A 21,666-nucleotide genomic window follows, 5' to 3' on the forward strand; every position below is an offset into this window, starting at 1 on the left:
CCCCACCAGCTTCCTCCAGTTTCTCAGCAGCATGGAGCTATTCGCAGGCGAGGCCTCTGCCCAAACTGTTCCCTTCTCTATGCTTGGGAAGCACTCTCCCAGCTCAGGCCATAAGTCAGGAGGTAAAGACCAAGACCCAAGTTATTTCAGTCACAAAATGGAATTTACTGGCACAAGTAATAAAAAAATCCAGGTTGAACTTAGGTATGACTGGATACAGGTACTCAGACATTATTACTGTGACTTGGCCTCTTGACTGTTGTACTTACCTGAATGTGAACTCTGTGCCCAGCCAGGCCTTGCCCGTTCTGCTCTTCAAGGTGCCTCATTCCCTGACTCTCCATTTGGAGCCTCAGCCTTGAGTCAGCCACATGCCTGTCCTGGAAAATCGCTGTGGGCCTGGAAATGAAGGAAGCTGATTGTCCAGGCCTGAATCAAGGGGGAGGCATGCATTTGTTCCCGACGCATGGACAGAGAATGATGGGGTCGGAGATTCCCCAAGGACAACTGAGAGTGAGCACCCGAGCGTGGCTGGGCCTCTGCCAAGCCTCCACAGTGCCTCAACTCCCCTTCCTTGGTTAACTCCTTGAAGGAGTTAATTTTCTTCCTGTCTCTCCTCCCTTGGGCTGTGAGCCCAGAGGCAGGAACCAGGCTGTCCTGTTTACCCCAGGATTCCCAGTGTCCATGAGTGAGGGGGAGCCCTTCATGTACAGATGGGGAAACTGAGGCAGGGGCTTAGCTGAGATCACACATCCATGTTCACGCCAGGGTGCCCTGTGCTCTGCCCTCATGCCGTCTTCACTGTGCAACCCCCCGTCTCCCACAGCTGTGTATCATCTCCCCCACCACCATCCCGAACCACTCCCATTCCTGGTTGGCCTGCAGCTCTGCCTATCCACGTATCCATCTCGCCTAAACTCCTCTTGTGGTGTCTGCTCTGTTTTCCACTTCCTCAGTGCTAAAGCTGCCTCATGCTAGCCCCCAGACCAGCCCACCCCTGCTCCTAAGGCCCTGGCAGCCCTAGGGACGCTGGCCTTTCTTGTCCCCACAGACAATGTGCCATCTCCAGGGGGAATTCTGGTCGGTTTTCTGCCTATGTTGCTGCCCTCCCCAGGACCTGAGTGCCTTCCCTCCCTGGCCTCTCGCTCCGAGTGCTCCTCCTTCCCAGGTTAGCTGCCCTTACTCTTTAAGCCGTAGCTCAGGGGTCACTGACTCTCAGAAGACTTCTGTGGCCCCCCATGTCCTCCCCTCTGCTATAGGATATCTGTGTGTCTGCATGTTCTCCCCAGGGATGCTTTGCCCCCTCGAGGGTGGCCAGTGTGTGATTCCCCCTGGAGTCGGCCCCTGTCAGGCCCTGGGCTGGTGCTCAGTAGCTCTCGGTGTGTGTTCATTGAATGAACGGATGACCTTCCAGTGATGGGGCCTTCACACCCAGGGCCAGTTCTGCCAGTGAACAATGGGGCATGGTCAAAGAGCCTCCTGAGGCACCACCCGCAGAGCAAACAGGGGCAAGTTCTCGGGGCTAGCGGGACCACAGAAGAGGTTGAGAACCGCCTGGGAAGCTGGGTAATAGACATGCATTCTGACCGCTGGCCCCTGACCCACTAGGAGAGAACCCCGGGGAAGCTGAGGAGACACAAGCTTGTCCTCTTGCTGGCCTTGGTTCTTCCTTACATCTTTCCCATTCTCTCTGCTACCAGCCAGTCCCCTCCTTGCCCCCTTGGTCAGTGGCCTTGGTCCTCACAGCTCCTTTCCTCTCCTTTCGGCTTCTGCTTCCCTCTGCAGGGTGCATTGCACATCCTGCTCTGGCAGCCACCCCCTCCCATCTTTCCCTGCCAGTTCCCCACCCACTCCCTGCTCAGCCTCAGCCTCCCGCAGGCAGCCCTGTCTCTCCTCTCCACTAGGCACGGCTGCTTTCCTCCAAGTTAGGTTGAATTGATCTTCTGTTTAATTACTTGATGTGTTCATTGCCTGCATGGCCTATTGGCAGAGGTGGGTAAGCTGGTGGGCAGGTGGACAGCTGGGATGGCTCAGACTCTCAGCGGGCACCTGCCCGTGCACCTGGGAGTGCAACAGTGCGGGTGTGCTTCCCTGGAAGGCCAGGGCAGCAGAAGACGCATGCATGCACCCACCCACACATGCATTCTCTCTGTCTCTCGCTCTCTCTCTCTCTCTCTCTCTCTCACACACACACACACACACACACACACCCCTTGTGTTTCCACATGTATAACATACTAGCACAGTCACGCCCCACATCCCATGTGGCCAGCCATGCGTGCACACATGCACACACACACACAAACACACATCACCATCTCCCAAACACACACCCATACTGGCTGACTTGCTTCCAGCTGCAGCCAACAGCTGTTATTACCATGTCCTGGGCCCGGCATTCAAGGCCTCCGTGATCAAACCTCAACAGACCACTCCAGCCACACCTCTCCGAGATATCCCTGGACACACCAGGGACTAAGGCACCCTCAGGATGGGGCTGGAGGGCTAGGAGCTGGCCAGCTTCAGGCCTGGGCAGAGAAGAGGAGGCTCTCTATCTCTGTTCATCAGTCTGTGTATCTGTGGGGGTGTCAGTCACCCCGGGAGAGCCCCGGGGCAGACACTCTGAGCAGGTCTCCCACACACATCCTCTCCCCTCCTCTGACACCCTGCACCAGGAAGCACCTGGACTCCCACCTGCCCTGAGCTGATCCCAGGAACTGGAGAAGAGGTGGGGGGAACAGGGAGGGCACCTCCGGGAGGAGGCAGAGCTCAGAGGACAGTGAGCCCTTGCTGAGCAGCTATTATGTGCTAGAGCTTTTACACCACGGTTGAAGTTGGTCCTGATCACAGTCCTTCCAGTCATCCTGTCCCCTGTCCACACATCCCCCATGTCTCCCTCCTTTTGAACACAAGGAACAATCTCCTCAGGGAGCATGCTGCTCAAGTCACACCCAGCCTGCTGGAGCCTCTTCAGTTTCCCTGGCTGTGTTTGCCAGGTCGGGGTAAAACCAAGCTGCATCTCCTTTTTGTGAGGGGCGGGGTGTCATCGTCCTTTCCGCTCACTGCTAACCTAGGTTCATCCTGCTGCTTTCAACAGTGATTGCTCTCTGGTCCTGACTCTTTTTTGTTTTAAAGACGGGGTTTCTCCATGTTGGTCAGGCTGGTCTTGAACTCCCAACCTCAGGTGATCCACCCGCCTTGGCCTCCAAAGTGCTTGGATTACAGGTGTGAGCCACCACGTCCTGACTCTTATGGGCAATGTCTAGTATGCCAGGCCACTGCTGAAGTCTTCACATGCCCGGGGGCACAGGCATGTCCCATGACCCCATTGTGCAGATGAGGAAAGTAAGGCTTGGGGAGTTTAAGTGACTTGCTGGGGTGCTTGCAGGTAGAAAATAGCTGAGGCAGGAATGGACCTTGGTTAGGTCACCAACTGGGCTGTGTCTGCGCCCCACACCCTGGTACAGATGGGAGGATTGAAGCCCTGAGGCCAAGGAAGAAAGACACGTGGTGGCCCGTGGCACTGGTGTGCTGTGTGGTATGCGGTGTGTGGTATTCAGCGCATAGTATTGTTGGGGCTGAATAAACACACTCCAAAACATGGCGCCTTGGAGGTCACTCTGATCTTCTCTGGCCCCCTTTTCTCCACTTCCTTTTCTCCCCGAAAGTGGTCATAGGGACTAGAATCCCTCTCCTGGCCAAGCAAACCGTAAAACCTAGAAAGGTCACTTTCTGACCTCCTCTCTTCTGTAAAGATCCTCACGAGACAGGGGTTCTGTCCCTGGGTGGGAGGCAGGGGGACCTCTATCTGCAGAGGCCCAGGAGAAAACCTGAACAAATGGGACTTGCTCAAGCTCTCCCAGCCTATCTGCATTAGGTCATGACCCTTTTTCTTTAAGTGTTTCTCCACAACTTGTCTCATCAGACTTAACATAAAAATACTCCATTCCTGGGTCATCAAATCTTCCTTTCCCCAGGCTCCCCAGTCACGTAAAACTTCGGTTAAATCAATGTGCTTTGCTTCTCTGTCAATCTGTCTTTTGTTATAGGGGTATCAGGTGTGACCCTTGCCATGGGTGAGGGAAGATGTTCCTTTTCCTCCCCTGACCTGGAAGACAAAGTTTCCTTCTGAGGACTCCAGCTCCCAGGGAGCTCACTCAGGCTGCCAGGCCAGATGCAAACCCTTTGGCCCCCAGCCCACATTCGCTGGGTAAACGTGCCCCTTCCTATGCCCTCTCATCTCCACCATAGAACAGCCCCGCGGGCCTCTCTTTGGGTGTCATTAGCTGTTTCTCCCTCACTTGACCATGATTAGACTCCCATTTAGGAGAAAGCAGCCAAAGAGGTCTTTGTGCAAGGCCCTCTTAGGCTGACCTGGGTGAGTGAGTGCAGTGGCTGCCGCACACCCTGCAAATCCTTCCTCTCCCCTAGGGAGGATGGGGGAAGAGAGGATGAAGGAAGGAAAGGCAGGAAAGGGAAGGAAGCAGGGGAAGCAGGGAGAGGAAGTAAAGAGGGAGTAGGGGGAGATAGGAGGCCAGGCTGGCTGGGGGTGGGGAGGAGGCTAGGGAAAGGAGGAGCAAGGTGAAGGGAGGAGGGGGGAGAGGACACACCAACCTGACCTTCGGGGAGGCTGGAGGGAGGGGGAGCCCGGGCCACAGGGGAGTCAACGAAGGCTGCAGGAGACAGATAAGGCTGGGGAGAACGGCGCAGTGGCTGATGGGAGTGCAGGGATTAGGGGCTCAAGGGCCTGTCCTGGGCCTGAGGGTAGAAGCCCAGGAAGAAGGGCGGCTGCCCTAGTGAGATGGGTGGAGGAAGGAGGAAGCTCTCTCTTCAGGGTACTCCTGCGCCCTTGGGAAGCGAGGAGAAAGGCCTCCTACCCCTACCCCATTTCCACTGCACAGTGAGCTATCTAAGCAGACCCAGGCCTCTGGCCCTGGGCAGGGCCAGGAGGGACAGGGCAGATTCCCTAAGCTCAGGGCTCTCCTCCAATCACGGCCCATCCTCCACGAGCCTGGAATGATCACACCCCAACAGGCATGCATGTCAGCTCACGGAGGCAACAGGGACTGTCCCTGCCCTGGTGGAGCCTGGCCCTTTGCACAGCCGTGTTCTCACACGCGCTCTGCCACAGGTGGCCTCTTAGATTCCCACACTCGGCTTCGTGCCTGTAGCCTCTCACCTGGAGCAGGTGAAGATAGGCCCATACCAGCCTGTGTGGCATGCTGTCATTCTCAAAGGCAGATTGTGAGGACATCCCCATTCTTATCCTCCAGGGCAGGACAGTGGCCTCTCATGGAGGCCCACGGCCCCTGGCCTTGGGCTTGCAGATGTCTGGGGTGGATGAACCCTGAGGTGTTAGAAGCTGGGTCTTCTGGGGGCTTGGAGGGAAGGGGTCACTCCTCTAGGCCGCTGCAGACTGTGCAGGGGCTGCCTGATTTGGCTTCCTCCTGGGGAGTCCAGCTGATAAGACTGAGAATGGAGGAAGGGCTGCCCGGTGTCAGCCTCATGGAGTAGAGATACGACCTGCTGGCCGAGGGCCTGGCTGCTGGGAGCTGCTGATGGAGATAAATGATTCCTGTCCAGGGTGGAGGTCAGGGCCGGGCAAGGCAGCCTTGGGCCTGAGAGATGGCTCTGGGCTGGGCCAGGAAGTCAAAGAGGCCTCTTGCAGTGGATCTTCCTGGGCAGCTGGGTCCAAACTGTTCCAACTGTTCGTAGCCTGTGCCTCGCCACGGGGGCTGAGAGTATCAGCAGAGGTGGACTGGCTCTGCCCTGTCTCAGGTGGGAAAGCTGAGCCCTGCCAGGCCTTCAATTGCTCTGTGGACCAAGCCTCTGCCAGAGCAGGGAGTGGCGGGTTTTCCCTGTTTGTCAAGTGGACCAAGAGAGATCTCAGGGCTAGGCTGCTGGAAGGGCCAGGTCCCAGGCCTTGTTCATTTCTTCGTTCATTCATTCCCACATCTGCCCTGCCGTCCTTTCTGGCCTCCCCACCCAGTGAGGCCAGGCCCTCCCCTCTGCCCTGGCATTTCCTTCCCCATGCCGCTGCCCTCCTGCCATGTTGGCTTCCTGCTGTTTCCCCAATAAGCTTCTGGACCTTTGCTTTTACTGTTTTTTTCCCCTCATTTGGAGCCCTCCTGTCCCAGATCCCTGCATGGCCAGCAACTCTTGACATTCAGGTCTCAGCCAGTGCTGAAGGTGCCCTCCCTCCTTGATCACCATTAGAAGCTGCCCCCTCCATTTTTATTTCTATGCAGTCCTGGTTTGTTTCCTCCAGAATCTGAAATTGCCTTGTTTATTGACTCACCTGTTTATCATCTATCTCCCCTCAGCACTGGGGAGCCCCAAAGAGGAGGCACCTCGCCAAGCCCTGCGTAAGAGCTGAGGTCCCAGCTGCTTTCCCTACCCATCCATGAGTGCCTGAGTCCCCAGGGTCATTCAGGTCAGCATAAGGCAGGCCCTGCTCATGGACCTGAAACAAGAGGACCATTGCCGGGGCAATGGGCTGCCCGTCTCTGAGGGACTCCATGTAAAGGTGTATGGGATTGGATCTAGGCCCTCAGAGGGGGTTCAGATAGCCAGAACCCAAAAACCTTGCACACCCAGAAAGTAGGTTCCTTGAGCGCTGCCTGGGCTGGCCCCTGTGGCTGGAGCCCAGAGGTGGCGCATGTAGATATTAGCAAGTCAGGGCACCTCCACCCTCAAGGATGGCAACAAATGAGAGGGGTTTGGAGCTGTAGTGGATGAGGAGGTTGGTGCAGCCTGATCAATGCTGGGGTTAGGGAAGGGGAACAAGGCAGAGCAGGGGAGGGCACAATATGTTGAGAGAATCCACAAACCCTCCTGGACACCGCCCTCTGTGGGGAGGAGAGGAGGTGTGCTCCACAGGTGTGTCTGGGTTGGTGGTAGCTCTGGGGCCCAGCTCAACTCAGTCCATGGGGGGGCCAGTGCCAGGGCCTTTAACGTCACCCGGGTGCTGAGCCCTGGGGAGGGTGACCAGGCAGAGAGTGGAGGAGCCTCAGTCAGGTCCTGGCTCCTCTCCTCTCTCTCTACACTCCCTGCCTCCTTGGGATCCAGGAAGTGCCCTCTCTGGTTGCCATCCGAGAATGAGTGGGCCTGGTCAGTGTGTCATCTCAGACAGCCTAGACCCTGAGGCCCACCCTAGTAGCATCCAGTCTGTTCCTATAGCCCAGCTACTGCCCCAGCAGCTTCTACAGGGGTAGGGCTAGGAAGGGAGCCAGGGCCACAGGCCCCTCATTCCTCTGAAATGGAAGGGGTTCCTGTGCCTCGGGGAGTGGGGACCATGGATCCATCTTTCCTCAGCTCCTGCAGGTCCAGGGCCACTAGATAACCTCAGAGTCTCTTTGGAGGTTAAAGCCACATCTCCAAAGAGGGGATTGAGGGAGGCTGATTATGGCTTGCACTTCTGCCACCTGGTGGCTGAAGGAGGCAAAGCACCTAAAACACCTATTCCAATTCCCAGAAGGAACTGGAGAAGGAGGTGGAGGGAAGGATGCTCTTCAGGGAGCAGAGGCACAGGGAGGTAGGATGTGCACTCCTCGCTCCAGGTCAGCATCCTGGCCTGAAACCTTTGCCCTCACTCAGCTTGGCTCAGAGCTTCCCCAGGTGCCAGCAGGCATTTGCTCACCAGAGCCTTCCAGAATGCTAGCAAGGCTGAACTAGCATCAGGGATGCCTGTCTGGACTCCACTATGTTAAGGGGGACAGAGGGCCCAAATGACATCCAGGGACACACACAATGGGTCTTGATGTCAGGAAGAGAGGGAAGAGTGGGATCTGAGAGGGAGGCAGGGAGAAGGTGGAGCTGGGAGGCAGGTGCAGCCTAGCTGGGCCCTGCCTGCTGTGTCCTCATCTTACTCGCAAATGCTGCTGGTCCTCTCTTGTGAACCTGGGGTGAGTCCCAAAAGGATCTCCTCCACACCCCACTGTCACCTACTTGTGTCATAATACACCGCCCCCAGTTCCAGAGCAGGGGCAGGGGTGGAGGAAGAGGGGAAGCTTGCTTAGAAACCCCCAGCAGAGGGCCCTCAGGAGGTAACATAGTTCTTTTCTACACCTCAAACTCAAGATTATGTCAAGGGGCCAGGCACGGTAGCTCACATCTGTAATCCCGAAACTTTGGGAGACCAAGGCAGGTGGGTTGCTTAAGCCCATGGGTTGGAGACCAGTCTGGGAAACATGATGAGACCCACATCTCTACAAATGAATTTTTTAAAAATTAGCCAGCCATGCTGGTGCATGCCTGTAGCCCCAGTTGCTCAGGAGGCTGAGGTGGGAGGATAGCTTGAGCAGGGAGGTCAAGTAGTGAGGCAAGATTGTGCCACTGCACTCAACCTGGGTGATAGAGTGAGACCCTGTAAAAAAAAAAAAAAAAGATTATGTCAAAGTCACAAAGTCTACTGACGGGATTGTGATGTGGCAGGCAATGTTAAAACTGGGTACCAAAATTGACTGTTCCTGGAATCCAAGGGAAAAGTCAAATGCAGTTTCTCCCATGGGCCTTTACCTCCCTTTCTTCAACCTCCAGGAGGCAAATCCCACACAGCTCACTTTGTCCTACTGGGGCTGGTGTCCTGATAGGGTTTGCCCCTCTCCACCCACCAGGCAACAGGATGCACTATTTCCCCTACATACACTTTCTAAAGTCTCAACAATTCAGTCAAGCATAACCTCTGGGAAAATACGGTGTCGAAATTACTGGATGACAAGCTGGGGGTTGGAGGTGGAATCCACTTGGATCCCTACCTCATGCCTTAAAACAAAAACCAGCTCCAGTTGGATCAAAGGTAAGGAGACCAAAGAATGAAGAAAAAAATCCCTAGAGGAAAAAAAAAAAAAAAAAAGGTTTGATCTTGTCTAGCCTTTTCTAAATGTAGCAAAAAACACACAAAAGCCATAAGAGAAAACATGGATACATCTGACTCCATAAAAGCCAAACGTTTCTACACAGAAAAAAAGAAATCAAAGTCTGAAGACAAGCAACAAGTTAAGGAAAAAGTGGCAAATTTCATAATATATAAATGTCTTTATAAATTGATAAGGAGAAGACCAAGAATTCCATTGAAAAATGGGGCAAACGAGATGAACACACAGTTCACACTAAAGGAAACCCAAAAGACTCAACCACTGAATCCACGATTACCCTCATTTCTTTAAGAGAAATGCAAATTAAATTGGCAAAGCCATGAAAGATTGATGCACTTGCTGGTGACCCTGGGGAAAATCAGAAACTTAGAGTTGCTCATTGGAATGTAATCTGCGCCACCTACATGAAAGCAATTTGGCAATATCTATCAAAATTAAAAATACATAGACCCTTTGACCCAGCATTGCTCACTTTTAGGAATTTATCCTACAAACTGACATGCATATGAAATTGTGCCCAAGGTGTTCACTGAATGATGTTTCTAAGAGTAATCGATTGGAAACAGTCTACCCAAGGAAGGCTGGCTGAGGGAATAGGGAGCTTCCTCACCATATATACTCTGCAATTACTGAAACCGATGAAGGGAAGGCAGAGCCACAGGTAGGGCCATAAGGACAAGGTATAGTATATGTACAGGATGGTGACCTCATGTTTTTTTAAAAAGGAAGAAATGTAAGTGTTCTCAAACACTGCCCGTGTCCGCAAGACCTCTCCACCCCCATCTCCCAGGAAGCTGAGCTAAACAGGTGGCATTCGTCTGGCTCTGACCTCTGGCATCCAGTTGGATCTGGACAATGGAGTCTCCAGGAGTTCAGCAGGCAGGAGGAGATTGTGTTATTCCCTTGGCCCTTTCTAGTCCATCCTCCACTTGATTTTTCTGACCCAGAGATCTGGTCACATCCCTCCCTGTTCAAAACACTCTGTGGCTCCCCATCACCCTCTGGATGGAGGTCAGGAGGTCAGATCCCCACTACTGCTTTTTTTTTTTTTTTTTTGACAGAATCTTGCTCTGATATCGCCCGGGCTGTAGTGTAGTGGCATGATCTCAGGTCACTGCAACCTCCGCCCCCTGGGTTCAAGTGATACTTATGCCTCAGCCTCTTGAATAGCTGGGACCGCAGGTGTGTGTCACCATGCCCAGATAATATTTTTTTTTTTAATTTTTAGTAGGGACGGGGTTTCACCATGTTGGCAAGGCTGGTCTCAAACTCCTGACCTCAAGTGATCCTCCTGCTTTGGCCTCCCAAAGTGCTGGGATTACAGGTGTGAACCGCCACGCCCAGCTCCCAGTACTGTTTTTGAGTGTCTGCGTCAGTTGGCCACCCATCCTGTGGACTCCCTAACCTTTGCTAGGTTCCTGGTCTCAGCACAGTTCCCGCCAACCCTCCTCCTGCCCGCTTTGAGGGGACAGCCTCAAAGGACCTCTTTGTCCTCCCCTATCTGCTGTGCCCCTGCCCTCAGTGTCAGCCCCCAGTGTGGTGCCTGCCCTGAGACTAGGCTCTACCAGGGTTCAGAAAGCAAGAAGCACGTCCCCCACCCCACCCGGTGCTCCTGGAATGCAGAGGTTGGCTAGATGCACAGAGCTTCCCCAGGGCTCTTGGCCCTGAAGCCTCTGGGGTTGTGCTGTGTTGCACAGCCCAGCTGTGGCCCTTCCAGACTTTGGGAAGAAGGTGTCCTGTTTGACTGACCTCTGGGAGGCTGGACCAAGATAAGCAGGGAGGACCCAGGACACTGGCTCCTGGCCCACCGGAGACCAAGGCTCAGGGCGCTGCTAGGAACAGCTGTTGGTCGAAGCAGGGTAGGAAGGGGACAGTGTGTAATCAGTAAGAAGTCATGTTTTTAAAAAATAACTCTGCTGTCAGTAGTGGTGAAACAATGTAATAAATATGAGAAATAAATCTCGTTACCATGTAATGAGCTGCCTTATTAATGTGTTAAACTTGTAAGAAATGCTTAAGTGTTTAATTGGCAACTAATGAGGGTGCCAATTAGGGATCATTATACATTTCTTTAAAACTCCTACTTGGCAGGGGGCATTTCAATCAATGCCATAGGGCTGGCTCTATGGGGACCCTGTCCTGGCAGTGCAGCTGGTGGTCGTACCTGTAGGGCTAGCCCCATTGCAGCCCACCACAAGGCCAGGGACATCTGAGTGGGACCTGGCTCCAAACCCTACCAGGCACCAGGACTCAGTTTTTCCTCTGCCACTAAATCCTGCTGTTGATAAAGCCCACCTGAAATGGTGCCTGTCAGGAGGCTGCCCAGTCCCTCTGGCCAGATGAAAGGACTTGGCCTGTTCCGAGCCTCAGGAGGCTGTGAGCTCACTTAGGAGCAGGACCATGGTTCTCTACCAGTGCCCAGCTCCCCCAGGAGCCTGGAGGAAGAGTCTCCAGGAGGCTGAGCGAAGGCAGAGCTGGGGCTGGGGTGGGTAGTGAGTTCCTGCAGCTAGAGACAGGCTGAGAAACAATGCTAAGGTGCATCCTGGGGCACCCCTGGGGCCTCCGCAGAGGCAGGACCTGGGTCTCCATCTCAGCTAAATCCTGAACTCCTTTGCAAGCAGCCCCTGGGGGCAGGGCCAGGCAATGGGACTCAGAGTGGACTGTCCTCTCGGGCCTCCAGATCTCAACCCCCCCTTACCAGGGAAAGTCAAGCCAAGTAGATCTCTATTCCAAGCCTGGCTGGTGGAAGGGGAGCGTCTGGAGCAGCAGAAGCATGATTAATTACCAAATTAATTGCCAAATTAATCACCTGGGTAATTGCCAGAGAGATGGAAAGATGGCAGGGAGGGAGGCTGCTGCCCACCAGGGGCAAGGTGCAGCCAGGGGCGTGGCAGGAAGTAACCGGGGCATAGGCATGGGTGGAGAGCACAGAGACAGGAGACTGGCTGCTGTCTGAACAGGTGGCCTAGGTGCAATGGGTGGATGCAGGTTGAGGACCTTGGAGGCCAGACTGGGGCGTTCCAGAGTTAGAAGAAGCCTTGCAGGCTGGAGCGGAGGATAGAGGGGCAGTGGCAAATAGGGTGTGGCTGGGAGCAGTAGGGGTAGCTGGGAGGCCCAGGAAAAGCTGGCCAGGCGGTATTTATGTGTGCATATGAGTCTTGTGGGGAGGACAGCGACTAGTCTTGGGGGCTGAGGGCTGGGGGAAGACCCTGATTTGTGGCCTGGGGACTGGGAAGGCAGTGGGTATTGCTGAGCCAGACAGAGAACTGGCTGGGGAAAGGGGCCAGCCTCTCCCCTGCAGCCTGTGGACCCCCAGGCCTCCTAGGCCTTGAGCCCTTCTGTGGCTCTTGTATTAGGAGTGACTGGGGAAGCGGCCAAGTAGCCTCAGCCACCCACCAGTTTTCAGGAACTTTCAGGAGCCAGAGGGCTCACTTCATCCTTCCCAGTGGAAAATACTCTATGACCTTGTGGCCCAAGGCTGCTGCTTAGGCCGAGGTCAGAGGGTTCTCTGGCCCCAGAACTCAGGCCCTGCCCCATCCTCCTCACCTGCCCCAGCTGTCCCCACTCACCTCTCTCAGGCTGGATCCGAGTCTGGGCTGTGTCTTCAGGAGCCTCCAGATCAAGCCAGGTGTAGAGCTGGGGACTGCCCTATGACCCTGTCCCCACCTGTCAGTGGCAGACTTGGGGAGGGCACATACACTGCTAGGTAGAGGCAACTTTAGCACTTGGTCTTCTCTAGGGGTTAGACATTCCCAGCGTGGAGCTGGGAAGTATACCCTGGAACTGTGGACCTCAGGGTTGCCAGAGGGCTGAGCCATATGTGGCTCAGAGGCCCCACCCCTGCAAAAGTTCTGCCCCCCAATGGCCACCCTTCAGACCTTTAGTGTGACTTACCTAGTGTTCCTACGTGTCAGTTACTGTTCTAGACCCTCTAAAATATGAACTATTTTCTTTTCATTTTATTTTTAGAGACAGAATCTTTTAAGTGGAGAATGTGATCCAGGCTGGCCTTGACCTCCTGTCCTCAAGTGATCCTCCCACCTCAGCCTCCTTAATAGCTGGGGCTTCAGGCACATGCCACCAATCCTGGCTAATTAAATTTTTTTTTTTTTTTTTTTTTTTGATAAAGATGGGGCCTCACCGTGTTGCCCAGGCGGGTCTCAAACCCAGGGCTGGAACTCTTTTTTATCCTTTTTTTTTCCTTTTTAATTGTTTTCCAAATCTTGTTACTCACTGGCATTGAACTCTTTTTTATTTTTTTGTGAGACAGACTCTCGTTCTGTTGCCAGGCGCCAGGCTAGAGTGCAATGGTGCGATCTCTGCTCACTGCAACCTCCACCTCCCGGGTTCAAGCAATTCTCCTGCCTCAGCCTCCCGAGTAACTGGGACTACAGACGTGTGCCACCACGCCCAGCTAATTTTTTATATTTTGGTAGAGATGGGGTTTCACTATGTTGGCCAGGATGTTCTTGATCTCTTGACCTCATGATCCACCCGCCTCGGCCTCCCAAAGTGCTGGGATTACAGGCGTGAGCCACCGCGCCCGGCCGGCATTGAACTCTTAATTCTATCATGAGGAGGACCTGCCCCACTTTACAGATGAAGAAACTGAGGCAAGAGGTTCAGGGACTTGCCTGCAGTTGCATGGTAGCTGAGTGGGGATTCAGATAAGCTCATTCATATAGCAAGGGGTAATCAGGAGACTGCAGCTGCTCCAGGGCCCTTGGACAGGGGTGTCTGGGACACCTGGCACCAGGACCCAGGGTATTATAGAAGGCAGAGCTGACTTGCCATGAGGCATGCCTCCTCTGGAAGCCAAAAGAGGTGAGGAACCAGTCACAGCTCCTCCCTGGAGTCCAGCTGGCTGCTGCACTGGGTCACCAGGAGTCCTGGTGCAGGAGCGGCTTGTTTTCTGCTGTCTGCCTTGCTGAAGATGATACATGGGGAAGAGATGGTACAGCTCCTGCTCTCCCAGTCACAGCCAGGTCCCTGGAAGTGGCAAATATTCCCATCTCGCTTGCTCACACTGGGGGATGCAGGAGCCAAAAGGAGGGGGCCCTTGGTGACACACTCAGGAACTCACCATGAGGGATGCAGAGATAACCCAGGCTTGTTCAAGCCTGCTGTAAGAGTTCAATAGAGCTGGGTGCAACTCCTGTGTGACCTATGACAAGTCACCCAACCTTACTGAGACTCTGCTTCAGGCGGGGTGGCTGATGGAGCCCATGAGAGCTCTGTGGGGAGGAGTTGGGGCAAAGAGATTGGTATCTGAGAGCAGCTTTCTGTGCAATGCCTTGGGTGGGCAGGGAAGGGAGCCAGGATTTGAAGGAAGAATGGGACAGGAGGTCCCATTCATACAGTGGAGGTCTCAAGACCAAATTTCAGGCAAAGGTATACAGTGAGAAGCCCCTGGGAGGGAGTGATCAGAACATTCTGAGAGGCTGGGCCTTGACCACTGAGGGGCAAGCCCCCAACCTTATGCCTCCCTAACCTCTGGCTAGCCAACCCTGCCAGTGGCCCAGCCCTGACAGCACTTGCGGGACAACAGCAGGTGGCTCTCCCCCTGCTATGGAAGCTGCATGGTGATGCCCAAGGTGCTGACCCCTGTGCCATCCTCCGTGCTTACGGCAAGCCCCTTCTGTTCCCTAACTGCCCACAGGGTTGCTGCATAGAGGGGTGAGGGCTTGGGGTCCAGTTTTTATCCCCTGCAGGTAGAGGCTATCCAAATCCCAGGGCAGAGCCTGCAGTTTAGATGTCCTGAGCCCAGATAGGTGGGCCCTGATGAGAAGAACCACCTTCCATAATAAAAGTACTAATAACTGCATACTTTCATTGATGGCTCTCCGTGTGCTTTTAATATATTAACTCATTTAATTCCCGTGAGGCAAAAACAACTTACTCAATCCTCCATTTGACAAATAGCCCTGAGCACCCACCATGTGGCAGGCTCAGGACACAGCAGTGTCCCTGACCCAACCCCAGTCCAGCCCTGCTTCTGGCAGGGATGAAGCAAACAGCTCTAATGCAGCAGTCTCACAGGCCCCAGGCACCTAAAAAAACCCTCAAGGCCAAATTTCAGGCAAGCCTCCCACCTCCCTCCCACCTAATAATTTGGGCCTGCACCGCCACCTGGTGTTCACACTCAGAATAGCTCCAAATGGTGTGCCCTTGTCTCCACGAAGGGAACTTGCACCCACCCCACCCACCCAGATTTGGGACGGTCACCATTTGGGCAGTGAGAATGGGCCTCCTGGGCCCGTTTAGAGGGTGTGGAGGCGGGTGCGTTCTCTCTGGGGAAGTCATTCCGCAGCACCCGTTGTCCTGGTGGTTCTTACAGAGCAGTGTCCAACAGATCCACTCCCCGCCCAGCACCGTCGTCCGCGATTAGGAGCCTCAGCAGCGCGGGCAAGATGAATGTTGCAGGTCGTGCTGGACCCGCGCCACGTGGGCGCTCCATGCCGGCAGGGCTCATCCAGTGAGGTCACAGTCTTAGTGTCCTGGTTGTGAGGAAATTCACATCCTTTGCCCCTTGCCCCCTGCCCAGCCTGAAAAGTCCACTGCCACCTTTTATCAAACTCAGCACAAAGCCCAGCAGATGAAAGGCTTGCCTCCCCCCAGGCGCTCCTCTGCAGAGTCCCCTGTCCTCAGCTGCCTCTCTGGTCACTTCCTGCTGTCTGTGCTGCCGTCCTGGCTCTCCTGCTCGTGGATCTCTTCCCCGGCTGAGTGCCCCTCAACACCAGAGTCCAGCAGAGGGCCTACTGTGGAAGAGCTGGGAACGTGTGAAGAGAAAGAATGAGTGGTGTCAGGAGGGGCCAGCTCTGTCTTCAGAGAATATTCTTTCCTTTTTCGGGGGTGTGAACTCGGGTTCACCCACCTGGGATCAAATTTAGGCCCTGCCTTATGCTGAGCAACCCTACTGCCCCATGCCTCAGTTTCCCCATCTGTAATATGGGAGCACAAGGGGTGCCCAGTCTCTGTGTTGCTGGGGAATTAAATAGACTCTGATTTTGTGAGTGCCCCAGGAGGTCCACACACATACACACAGACTCTGGGCTTGACTCATCTGCAGGGATTTATAGCAGGAATCTTCCTCCTTCACCTGGAGTTTCAGAGTGTCATTTCTGTTCACCCATTATCGAGCCTCTGAGAAATCCCTTAAATCTCTCCTAATCTGGTGTTCTCAGGCTCCTCTGGGTAAAGAGTTTCCCAGGAGCTTCAGCTGGAGCAGAGTTTGGCCCACTCTCCTTGCTTGGACCTCTGGATCCTCCAGCCTGCTAGCAGGGTTCGGGAGGAGGGTAGGGGTTTAATAACGGCCTGCTGGGCCCCAGCTAGGGGCCTGAGATTCGGGTGAGTGAGGTATCCAGGGCACGAGCTTTAAGGAGGCAGATACATTTATGTTGGTGAAAGCGCAGTGTCAGCAGCTGAGAGTGAGTGGCTGCTTAAATTTTGAGGCCTAGGCCCCTGATTCACCTCGCCTAGTCCTGGCCCTGCCAGGTGATCCCCACATGAGGGCCTGAAGTCCAGGGGCTGCTCTCAACGCCACATGTGGGAGAGGCTGAGTGCAGGGAAGAGATCTGAGAGTGGGACCACAGAACCCCTGGGCCACCAGACAGGTGACCTGCCTGAGGGTGGCAGTGCCTGGAACTGCAAGCAGGTGGCAAAACAGGTTGGCATGGGAGGCTGGAGGGTAGATTGGGGAGCAAAGTGGATAGTGCCTGCTGGGTGCCCTGTCAGGCCCCTGCACCCCCTGTCTCTGAGGCTTATCTTAGCTGAGGCTCCTTTCTAGGATGGTGTGGGAGGAGGGCCAGGGCCCTGGTTCTGAGCCTGATGAATCCAGTCTCTGGGTTCTGAGTCTCCTCCTCTGCAATAGGAGTGACCATATACCCTCCCAGGGGCTACTGAGAGTAAAGTGAGACGGTGCCAGATGGTGCCAATCAAGGGTAACTTATTAGGACCAATTCTGGCCCTCGAGGTAGCCCAACGCCCACTACCAAGGCGCCTCTGGAAACTCTCCAGAGTTGCTGGCTGGAGCCCCTGGCAATGTATGTATGGAATTGCTCTATATGCCTGGCACCACTCCTGGCTGAAGGTACAGGGGCCTGGGTACAAAACCATCTTACAGGGCTCTCAGTCCAGCATACAGGAGAAGTCCTGGGGGGAACCTGGGTGAGGTAGACAGAATTGGACTGAACTCTCAAACCAGCCCCCACCCCACTAGCCTCCAGAAAGGTGCTGTGGGAAACCATAGCCAGGAAGAAACCTCAAGGGAGCAGGAAACCAGGAGGGACCTCTAGGGTCCTGGGATCAGCCAAGAGGTGGTCAGGATGAGGCTTACCTGGGGTGAGGGGCTCTGCTGCTCTTTGAGGAGCCCAGGTTTGGAGAGTCCTGTTTGCCTAGTGCCTTGCCCTCCCCACCTGGACCAAGGTTAGGGGTCCTTTCTCTGTGACAGGAGTCTCCATAAGCAAGACCACTTGGAAAACGGCCTGGAGGATTGTGAAATTGGCGACATTCCTAGGTGCCAGCTATGTGCAGGGAGACAGCCAGCCCTGTGCTCAGGCTGTCCCCGAGCTCTGCCCTTGTGACCTGCCATCCCTGCCTCATGGCTGCATGACCCTGGGCCAGTCTTACTGCTTCTCTGAAACCCCCTGTGCTTTCTCTGTAAGAGGGGGCAAGTGTTTGTCACAGGGACTAAATGAGATGATGGAAGAGGGTACTGGGCAGTGGGGTGGGAGTAGAGATCCCCGTGGACAGCCCCTCTCAGGGTACCAGGCTCAAAACAGTCATGGGCTCAAGTCCAAGTGGGGACTAGGGACTCAGACAGGGCTTGGACCAGCCCAGGCACTTGCCTTCTTTTAGAGTAAAGAGAGAACATTGGCCAGGACAAAATTCAGAGAGAAGCTGAAGATGAAGGGGCCAAGGCTGAGGAGCCCCGAGGGGTCAGCGAGAGCCACCAGGTGAGGGACGCCACAGGGAAAGTCCTCATGAAGGCAGCCTGAGGCCGGGGGCTTTGTGTGTTCTCTGTGCCATCCCTGCCGATGGCTCTGGCACAGGGGACTGACACCCGCATGCCTTGGCCTCCAGCAAGAGCATGCCCTTGGCAGGAGGGCACACCAGTCCCCTGCCCTACCAGCCCTTTCAGCTGGACTCCAGGCTTTACCCAAGCTTCACTCCCTGGCTGAACTGTGTCTTCTTCTGTCACTGGGACAGACGGGCAGAGGTGGTGCCTGGGAGCCCATCAGGTGGGCCTCCTTCTCATACCCACCACCTTGCCCCCTCCAAAATCAAAGATGTGAAGCCCCCAAGGAGACCTCATCCAAATCCCCTTCCGAGGACCCCTCCTGAGAGACGACCCTTGTCCCCTACTAGACCTGGGAGACTTCCGGGCCTGGGAAGCAGTTACGTTTGTTGTTGCTGGAGAAGCTCTGAACCGCCGTCTTTGACCCAGCCTGTCTCTCCAAGGTCCCCAGGGAAGAGGAAGCACCTGGTGACTGAGTCTTGTTTGCGTTTGGCCAGGCTGAAGGTGGGCACAGATGACAGCCCCTGGCCCCTTCCCTGCTGCACCTGGGCCTTCCCTTTCCAAACCCTATCCCAGCAGTTCCTGCCTCCCGCCTCCGGAGCCTGGGCAGAAAGAAGGGCAGGATTGCTTTGACCCCTTTACAAATGAGTCAACTGCGGGCCAGGGGCGGGAACAGATTCTCCCTCCTGGTTTGGTCAGTTCATGCCAAATCCAGGACTGGGGTCTGAACCTTGGGACTCCTGAGGAACAACCACTTACCCCGATTTCTTACTCCCTCTATGGCCCAGGGCCTGCTCTTTCTCAAGCCTCCACCCCAGTTCTCCTCCCCATCACTCTGCCTGCTCACCCAGGCTGGAACCAAAAGGCCGTCTTCTTTTGCAGCCCCCAAAGTCCTCAGGCAGGATAGGCCCGAGGTTGGTACCAGAAACTGTGGTAAGGGGCCAAGTGGCTGCCAGCCTCACCATCTCCTTTGGTGTTGTGGGAGGAGCACACAGCACGGGGCTCCAAAGCCCCACACAGCGGGGCAATCACAGACACTTCATTCAGCTTCCAGACCACCCAGTTCTGCATCAGTAAATGGGCCTGGGCAGCTCCTACAGGTCTGGTCCACTGGGACTGCCCATCAGCTCAGGCCTGGTGGCTTCTAACTGGTGACTTGCCCTCTTAACACCCCTTGGTGGGACTGGCTTTTATGTTATTGGGTCCCCCAGGCTGGGAATGAGGGGCAGCTCTACTGGGCCACCAGCTGAACCCAGAGAAAGGCACCTGGTGTTGGCTGCCACAGGAGGATCAGCCAGAAGTGTGGCACCTCCTGGATGCCGCTGTGTCTGCTGGGAGAGAGAACAGCACTCCACTGGGTTTCTTGGGAAACACCACAGGTAGAGAATGTTTCTCACTGGATTCTGTTGTTCCACTGCTAGACAGCCTACAGCACATCTGTCACAGCCATGGCCACACCCACAGAATGGGCAGCAGAGGCTGCCACATCCTGACCTGCAACCCAGGTCCTGGAGAGTCAGGCAGAAAGTGAAGGCAACTGGTGCTTGCTCCTCTGCCTCCTCCAGGAGGCCTCCTGGACTGGAACTCTTGGAGATTGGGAACAACTCAGTCAGCAGCCTTTCTTTGACCCAGCAGACTTGGCTCTTAGCAAGTCCCCACTCACCTCCATGCACACGATTGAACATACAGAAAGTGCTTGGTTACTCCTGTGGACTCGGCATGGGGGAGGCACCAGTGTGACTTTTCACTTTGCTTTCAAGTTAAATGGCGTGATGGACTACCCAAGATTTTGCCCCAAATGTGAAAATTTGGCTTAGGCTGTGACCAACTGATCAGCGCTCACCTGGCTTGACAAGGAAGGCCTTGGTATCCCCTGGGTGAGGCTAGGGAGGGGGGCCCCCTGGCTTCAGAGTAAAGGCTGTCTCAACCTCCCTCCCCTGTCTGCAGATTTGTGTTCAGGGTAACATCTCCAGACAGAAACCCTGGCCCCAAGCTCCCAGAGGGTCACCTCCCTAGCAGAACCTGGAGACAGGGGACTCCTTCAAAGCTGAGGGAAGACCTGAGAAGCAGGTCCTCCTCCTCCACCCAGCAGAAGGTCTCTTTGACACAGGCTGCTTTCCCCAGGCCAAGGGCTGGGAAAAGCAAACCCCCTTCCCAGATAGGTCTCAGCTCTGCCTCCCTCTCTGCTCGGCCCGACAGACCCTCTCCTGGGCTGAAGGTTCTAGCCCTAGATTTTTCTCTGGGATCGGGGAGGTGACACCTACTTCTTGTTCCTCCCTGTATGCCTGCTGCCTTCCCCTAGCTCCCTTGGGTTGGGGGAGAGGGACAGGGCGTTGTCCCTGGGGAGCACTGACACCTGCCATGAACTTCCACTTGCAGGTACAAAGAACCCAGGGTGAGGAGGGGCAGGGACTGCTGCCAAGGAGCTTGGAGGGCTGGGGGTAGGTGAGAGAAGGTGCCATGGGCAGACCCAGGCCCAGGTGGGATGGCATCCTGATCTCACCCCGCCTAAGGGGTCTCCATGCTCTCCCCTCCCTTCCTCCCTTCCCTGCAGCTGATGTCCACACACTTCTTGTTCATTTCTCAGCAATGCTGGCCTTTCAGAGTGTCCTCTGGGTGACCAGATGTTCTCATCTGCTGTTGGCCCCATCCTGAGCCCTCAGAGGACAAGGTGGATGGGAATGTCAAAACAGTGTCTCCTGGGGGTTTCCCCACATATCATTGGCCATGGCTCTCCACACTGAGGCCTGCTGAGGGGTGCAGCTGGGCAGGATGGGGTGGGGGTGTCTGCCCCCAGCTTATAAAATTCCCAGGCACACCCTGTCTGCACCCCGCCTTCTTTTTCCTACAGCTGTAAAGATACATAGACCTATGTATGTGTGTATACACATACACCCACATCCACCCCCCCACAAACACACACATACACACACACACACCTTTTTTTCTATTTGACATCTGTCTCCTCCATCTAGAATGGAAATGCAGAGTCTAGGTTGGTTCACCGACAGGATGGTGGTGCCAGGCTCACGACAGATGCTTAGCAATGTTTCTGGAAGGAATCCACAGCAAGGTCAGGCTGCCCTACTGAAGTTTCTGGGCCCTCCTGCCCAGGAACTTTCCTTTACAATCGTAGGCATCCCCAGAGTCTGTCTGCAGCCAGGCAATGGGATTATTTCATTCACTTTGGCTCGAAGGTGACACTTCACTTTATTAAACAACAAGATGGCCTCTGAAGGCGCCGAGCCGCGTCCACCCAGATACCACCTACCACAAACTGCAGCAGCTTCTGAGCCCAAGCCCTGGGTGCTATTCCAGAGGAAGGGTTTTACTTATGGAAGAGAGAGTGTGTGTGTGTGAGTACGTGAGAGTGTGTGTGTGTGTGTGTGTGTGTGTGTGTGTGTTGTGGGGCAGGGGGCATTTCTCAAACGGCCCTGTTTAACAGCAATCTCAGGAGCAGTGAGGCAGGCAGGGGACTCCATCTCATTCCGCTGCCTGGCTGAGGGTGGTAAGTGAACCAGGCTCAAGACCTCAAGGAGGACACGCCAACCAGAAACTTTCACCCCAATATTTATTGATCCCACATTCTGGAAGACCTGGGACTTACTGGGAACTTGGTTTTCCTGCAGGACTGGGAATAAGACCTAGAGAGCAGAAGGTGGGTGGAAGGGGGAGACAGTGCCTGTGAGGGCACAAGAGGTGTGGACACGGGCCGTGGCACCCACAGAGACAGCTACCCTGTGCGCCTTGTCTTGCCAAGCCTGCCCTGCAAGA

Source organism: Sapajus apella, unplaced genomic scaffold (genome assembly GCF_009761245.1).
Source record: "Sapajus apella isolate SASKATOON/1434 unplaced genomic scaffold, GSC_monkey_1.0 scaffold23, whole genome shotgun sequence".
Taxonomy (NCBI): Eukaryota; Metazoa; Chordata; class Mammalia; order Primates; family Cebidae; genus Sapajus; species Sapajus apella.